Source organism: Leuciscus leuciscus (genome assembly GCF_965113295.1).
Source record: "Leuciscus leuciscus genome assembly, chromosome: 17".
NCBI lineage: Eukaryota > Metazoa > Chordata > Actinopteri > Cypriniformes > Leuciscidae > Leuciscus > Leuciscus leuciscus.
This window is the reverse complement of record NC_138741.1, coordinates 40,027,364-40,034,660: the sequence shown is the minus strand read 5'-3', so window position 1 is coordinate 40,034,660 and position 7,297 is coordinate 40,027,364. Positions and strand designations below refer to the sequence as shown.

At 51.1% G+C, this 7,297-nt stretch overlaps 1 long non-coding RNA gene across 1 annotated transcript; it reads right to left on the bottom strand.

The window, feature by feature from the left end:
• Nucleotides 1-267: 267 nt before the first annotated feature.
• Nucleotides 268-976, bottom strand: LOC309479546. Its single transcript, XR_014199291.1, has 2 exons — nucleotides 775-976; nucleotides 268-582 (listed from the first exon to the last, which is right to left on the bottom strand). It is a non-coding gene; the product is annotated as an uncharacterized lncRNA (long non-coding RNA).
• Nucleotides 977-7,297: the final 6,321 nt, after the last annotated feature.

Below are 7,297 nucleotides of genomic sequence, written 5' to 3'. Positions count from 1 at the left end.
TTCCACTGCATGGTACGGTACGGCTCGGTTCAGTACGGCTCACTTATGGCGCTTTTCCACTGCATGGTACGGTACGGCTCGGTTCAGTACGGCTCACTTATGACGCATTTCCACTGCATGGTACGGTACGGCTCGGTTCAGTACGGCTCACTTATGACGCATTTCCTCTGCATGGTACGGTACGGCTCGGTTCAGTACGGCTCACTTATGACGCATTTCCACTGCATGGTACGGTACGGCTCGGTTCAGTACGCCTCACTTATGGCGCTTTTCCACTGCATGGTACGGTACGGCTCGGTTCAGTACGGCTCACTTATGACGCATTTCCACTGCATGGTACGGTACGGCTCGGTTCAGTACGGCTCACTTATGACGCATTTCCACTGCATGGTACGGTACGGCTCGGTTCAGTACGGCTCACTTATGACGCATTTCCACTGCATGGTACGGTACGGCTCGGTTCAGTACGGCTCACTTATGGCGCTTTTCCACTGCATGGTATGGTACGGCTCGGTTCAGTACGGCTCACTTATGACGCATTTCCACTGCATGGTACGGTACGGCTCGGTTCAGTACGGCTCACTTATGATGCATTTCCACTGCATGGTACGGTACGGCTCGGTAAGGCTCACTTATGACGCATTTCCACTGCATGGTACGGTACGGCTCGGTAAGGCTCACTTATGACGCATTTCCACTGCATGGTACGGTACGGCTCACTTATGACGCATTTCCACTGCATGGTACGGTACGGCTCGGTTCGGGACGGCTCACTTATGACGCATTTCCACTGCATGGTACGGTACGGCTCGGTTCAGTACGGCTCACTTATGACGCATTTCCACTGCATGGTACGGTATGGTACGGCTCGCTTCGGCTCGCTTTAAATGGTACCACCTCTGTTGAGGTTCCAAGCGTACCGTACCGATACTAAAATGTGACGTGAAAACACTGCAGATCACTGATTGGTCAGACAGAATCATACCAACACTGTAGCGCCTGTTTTAAAAGTATTTGCTTAAAAAAAAAGAGTATAAACTTAAAAAAAAAGAAATGGCTGAATCGTGGTCAGTGGACGAGGTGCAGACGTTCCTCTCGTTGGTTGCCGAGGAGCGGATGGGGAAACACGTAATGAAAAATTCGCATTTAATATGATGATGTCATGGCAGTAGAGACGTCAACTATAACGATCAGTCCCACCCACTTTGAAGCGGTACTAACTGCAGTGGAAAAGCAACCGAGCTAAAGCGAACCGAACCGTGCCGTACCGAGCCGTACCATGCAGTGGAAAAGCGAAGCGAGCCGAGTCGAACCGTACCGAGCCGAACCGAGCCGTACCATGCAGTGGAAAAGCGCCATTAGTCACCAGTGGCCCGGGTGTGGTAAGAAAAGCTTCTCCAAATTCAAAGAACTTAAAAAGTGAAGGGGGGTCTTTGATTCCAGAAATAATTGCATGCATTGTCTTTGTAGATGTCAAGTAGTTGGTAATAGCGTGGGGGAGCTCCTGATAGTGGTTTGCCAGTGCTTGTTTAATCCTGAGTGGATTCTATGTCTATCTGTGTTTACTTTGATAAGTATAGCATGTGCACAGATGGTTAGCTCACGGTTACCGTTTTGTTAAACAAAGTTTTAACAAAAGTCTGCTCGGGTGAAGCTGGGAAAATAGAGGTTTTAAAAGTGTATAGGTTTAGGTAACGGTTACCGCCTCGATTGCATGTAGCGAGGGTCTGTTCGGGTTACCTAAATCCTGTGGAATAGGATAGTTAAAAGTGTTACTGTGTTGATGAGTGAATCTTTTAATGTATTGTTCAGATCTGACAGAGTAGAGTAAAAAGAGTGTGTGAGATCATGTGTGAGTGTGTGTGGGATCCTGTGATTGTGCCCGTGGTTAAAAATAAGTGACCTCTGACCCTGGTTGCTTGAAGGGACAGAGAATGTGTGAATGACCTGTGAATGAAGGGATATGAAATGGTGTGTATTAAAAAATTAACTAAGGGAAAACAATTGTTTCAAGATATTAACTATATAGAATATTGTAGTATAAAATAAGTTTAAATAATAAGATATATATTTAATCAATAAATGTAATAATATATTAATAGATAAATACAAATAAGATTGCACGTGCTTAATATATTATCTATTATATCTAAAGACGTCTAAAATTTGTAGAATCTCATTTATTATGAGAGTAATATATTCAAAACAGTAAATATTTCAAATAATATGCATTTCAATTTTTTAAATTTTTTTTTAATTATGCTTCCAAACCATTCATTGTACTCAGTTCTGTGTCCAAACATGAGTGTGCAGTATTGTAAGCAACCACCTCGACGCTCTGAACTCCGCTCCGCGACGATGCCCCAGGTTTTGCCTCTCGCTAATTGTTCTCTATTACGCTAGCATCTCCAGACAGTTTATGTGAAGGCATTTCTCCCGGTCTGACCAGAGGCCATAGACAGGTCTGCCCTCGAGAAGCGCTCCCCAACCTAGGTTGGAGGCGTCTGTCGAGATCGTTTTCCGGTGCGAGATAACTCCCATTGTAACTCCCCGTTGGTACCATTCGGCCGCCAGCCAGGGCTGCAGGGCTGAGACGCAGCCCTGATTCACACTCACTCGCGAGCCGCCGGCAATCCACGCTCTGCGGGGCGCTCTCGCTTTCAGCCAGCGCTGAAGCGGGCACATGTGCAGTAGGCCCAGCTGAAGCACCGCTGCAGCTGAAGCCATGTGGCCCAACATCCTCTGAAATGCTTTCAGGGGGAAACACCTGCCTTTCTGAAAAGACGCGGCGAGATGTCGAATACGGCGCACGCGCTGTGTCGACAGTCTGGCCGTCATAGCCACCGAGTCCAGCTCTATTTACGTGAATACCTCACGTAAATCAACTACAATTGTCCTGTAAAAACACAGCATAACTGAGAACAAGAGCAGCTGTGAATTGACATGTAACATTTGAACCCGATGATGATAAGGAGTGCCAAAACAGATTAAAAACAAAAGGATTTATTAAACAAATAAAACGTAATCGGTTACTAACGTAACCTCGGTTCTCTCTAGAAGAGGGAACGAGTATTGCGTAAGTTAGCTTACGCTACGGGTAAAGTCATCTTTTCTCGAGATATGAAGCCAAAAAATTATCCTTAATTTTTATTCATTGTCAACGCAGTGCAGCAGCTAGCAGACCTAGAGCAGGCTATCTAGCGCGCTCATTGGCTGCTCCGCGGCAACTGCAGCAGCCTACCAGTGAGCCTGGCATGACGTCACGCCCAATGAGGGCGCACGCCAGAATGGGAGTGGCTTAGCGTATAAAAGGAAGGCTCGGAGGCTGATACCCTGGTTTTCGTCGACTGAAGCGAAATGAGCTCGTGGCGCGAGCACGGCGGGTTACGCAATACTCGTTCCCTCTTCTAGAGAGAACCGAGGTTACGTTAGTAACCGATTACGTTCTCTTACGAGAGGTTCTCTCGTATTGCGTAAGTTAGCTTACGCTACGGGAACCCCTTGTCAACGCCGTGCGCGCCCAGCATCCACTACATGAGTCCCAGGGGAAACCCGTGGAACACTGATAAGTGGGAAACAGGTGGCCGACAGTTTATTAGTGGGCCAGCACATGTTCATAAGCACACATTAGGGGGTGTAGAGCGGCTCGGCCGGTCTATACTGACATAACCCTTTCTAGTGCAGCTCAACCAGGAGAGCTAAATCGAGTAAGTAGCCCGCGCACAAAAGTGTGGGCAGGGCATACACACGACTCAGACTGATAGAAGTTTAGCCTGCAGGGCGGGGACTTCCAGGTTATAAAACCTAACAAATGTAGAGGGGGAGGCCCAGCCTGCCGCTGTACAAATGTCATGAATGGAAATCCCGCTGGACCAAGCCCACGATGAGGCCATGCCTCTGGTGGAATGAGCCCGGATGCCCAAGGGGCACTGCAGGGTTCTGGACGCATAAGCTGCCGCAATAGCGTCCACTATCCATCTGGACAGATTGTGTTTCGAGGCGGCGAGACCCTTGGTGCGCCCTCCAAACGAAACGAAAGCTGCTCCGAGCGCCAGAAAGCGGCGGAGCGCGTGACGTAATTCCTCAGAGCCCTGACAGGGCAGAGGAGGTTACTATCAACCTCGCTGCCGGATGCCGGTAGGGCTGAGAGGGAAATGACCTGCGCTCTGAAAGGAGTGCCCATCACCTTGGGGACGTAACCATGTCTCGGTTTGAGAATGACTATTGAGTCATTAGGTCCGAACTCAAGACACGCCGCGTTAACTGATAATGCGTGTAAGTCACCCACGCGTTTAACTGAAGACAGAGCTATCAGAAAAACGGTTTTGAACGTGAGGTATTTCAGATCCACAGTGTCCAAAGGTTCGAAGGGATAAGCTTTCAGGGCCTCTAGGACCAAAGACAAATCCCAGATCGGAACCGAGGGGGGCCGCGGGGGATTCATCCTCCTGGCTCCTTTAAAAAAGCGGATGATGAATTCATTCCTTCCGGTTGAGTATTGAGTATTGCAGCTCTGTCTTCAGTTGAGTCGGCGAACGCTGCAATAGCCGCAACATAGACTTTGAGCATGGAGGGGGACCTGCCCGCGTCCAGCAGCTCCTGAAGGAAGCACAAAACCCACGAAATCCCACACGCTTGTGGGTTTAAATTTTTCCCCGTGCACCACTTGTTAAACACAGACCATTTTGACGCGTAGAGCCGTCTCGTAGAGGGAGCTCTAGACTGCGTGATCGTGTTCACGACCCCTTTTGGCAAATCAACGAGTATCCGTTGATTCTCCACGTATGCAGAGACCAGCGCTCTGGATGGGGATGCCAGATCGAACCGCGGGCTTGAGAGAGAAGGTCTCTCCTCACCGGGATCGGCCATGGGGCTGAGTCTGCCAGCCGCATTAATTCCGGGAACCATGTCTGGTTCTCCCAGTGCGGGGCTATGAGGAGCACTGAGTGGCGCGTTTCTCTGATCCTCCCGATCACCTGGGGTAACAGCGAGATCGGGGGAAAAGCGTACAGCGGGAGGCTGGGCCAGGCTCGGGCCGGCGCGTCCTCGCTCTTCGAGAAGAATATCGGGCAGTGGGCGTTGTCATCTGCCGCAAAGAGGTCGACTTTCGCTCTGCCGAACAGGCGCCATAGAAGCTGGACTGTCTGGTGGTGCAGAGACCATTCCCCGGGGGGAACGTTGTCTCTGGACAGTCTGTCTGGGCCGATGTTCAGGTGACCGGGCACATGCGCGGCTCTCAGCGAGCGCAGTGAGCCCTGAGCCCAAACGAGGAGGCGTTCCGCCAGTGCGCAGAGGATTTTGGATCTGATCCCGCCCTGACGGTTCACGTAGGACACCACTGACATGTTGTCTGTGCGAACTAGTACATGGTGTCCTCGCAGGTATGGGAGAAAATGTTTCAGTGCATTCTCGACCGCCAGCATCTCCAGACAGTTTATGTGAAGGCATTTCTCCCGGTCTGACCAGAGGCCATAGACAGGTCTGCCCTCGAGAAGCGCTCCCCAACCTAGGTTGGAGGCGTCTGTCGAGATCGTTTTCCGGTGCGAGATAACTCCCATTGTAACTCCCCGTTGGTACCATTCGGCCGCCAGCCAGGGCTGCAGGGCTGAGACGCAGCCCTGATTCACACTCACTCGCGAGCCGCCGGCAATCCACGCTCTGCGGGGCGCTCTCACTTTCAGCCAGCGCTGAAGCGGGCACATGCGCAGTAGGCCCAGCTGAAGCACCGCTGCAGCTGAAGCCATGTGGCCCAACATCCTCTGAAATGCTTTCAGGGGGAAACACCTGCCTTTCTGAAAAGACGCGGCGAGATGTCGAATACAGCGCACGCACTGTGTCGACAGTCTGGCCGTCATAGCCACCGAGTCCAGCTCTATTCCCAAAAAAGAGATCGACTGACTGGGTATTAATGAGCTCTTGGTCCAGTTGACCGAGAGACCCAAGCTTTTCAGATGGCTGAGTAGCGCTAGTCTGTGGGATATGAGTTCTTCCTCTGACTGCGCTAGAATCAACCAGTCGTCCAAATAGTTCAGAATTCGCATGCCCTGTGTTCTCAGGGGAGCGAGGGCCGAGTCCATGCACTTCGTGAACGTACGGGGTGCTAAAGACAGGCCGAACGGGAGGACGGTGTATTGATATACCTGACCGTTGAAGGCGAATCTCAAGAATGGCCTGTGACGGGGTATAATCTGAATCTGAAAGTATGCGTCTTTCAGATCGAGAGAAATAAACCAGTCCCTCGGGCGGATTTGCGCGAGGATTTGTCTGGTTGTGAGCATTTTGAACGGCCGTCTCATGAGAGCTTTGTTCAAATATCTCAGATCTAATATGGGTCTGAGAGCTCCGTCCTTCTTGGGAACGAGGAAATAGCGGCTGTAAAAGCCCGTCTCGGTCAGAGAAGGATGCACTCGTTCTATCGCCCCCTTGCACAATAGTTTCGCTATTTCTGTATGAAGCAGATGGGCCGCTTCTGTATTCACTCTCGTCTCGGTCCGTGCTCGAAAGCGCGGGGGACGGCGAGCGAACTGCAGCGAATAGCCCCGTTTCACAATGTTCAGCACCCATTCTGACACGCCCGGGATAGCTTCCCACGCTTCCGCATGCATAGCTAGGGGTCTAATGGCCTCTGGGTCCCGTCCGCTGCACTGCGCGGGATAGGGGACTCGTAACAGAGGAATTTGCGCGGTGCGCGCGCTGTCGATTCTGGGGAACGGGAGCTCGCTGATAGCGATAACTGCCTGGACAGCACTCAATGACTCGGTCACTTGGGACGGAGAACATTTTGCAGTGAGAAACCCGTGACGCGAGAGCGGCGTGGGCGTTAATGTGTTTATCAGTAAGCGTGAGCGCTCGTAGGCGGGCACAGGGCTTACATTCGTAACACGGCCAGTGGTGGGGAGCTTTATGTGATCTAACCCCCGAGACAGTTGCGAGACAGAGCGGGCAAAGTGTAGGTGTGGGCACTGGATTGTGGGCACATTTCCTACATTTGACACTCGAGCGGCGCGTGCCCGCTTTATGAGAGTGTGCTCTGTGGGGTACACAGGGGAGATCGTGCTTGTGTGTAGGGGTGAACACTGGGGTGTGGGCACATTTACTACACTCATAACGGACCATGCGACAAGCATACTAGAGGCACAGCAAGAACGCGCAAGTGTTTTTGCCAGAATACTCTGTTCACCCTGTTATTTCATTGTTGTATTTTAGTCAAGATCATTCCAGCAGGACCAGCGACAAGCATACTAGAGGCACAGCAAGAACGCGCAAGTGTTTTTGCCAGAATACTCTGTTCACCCTG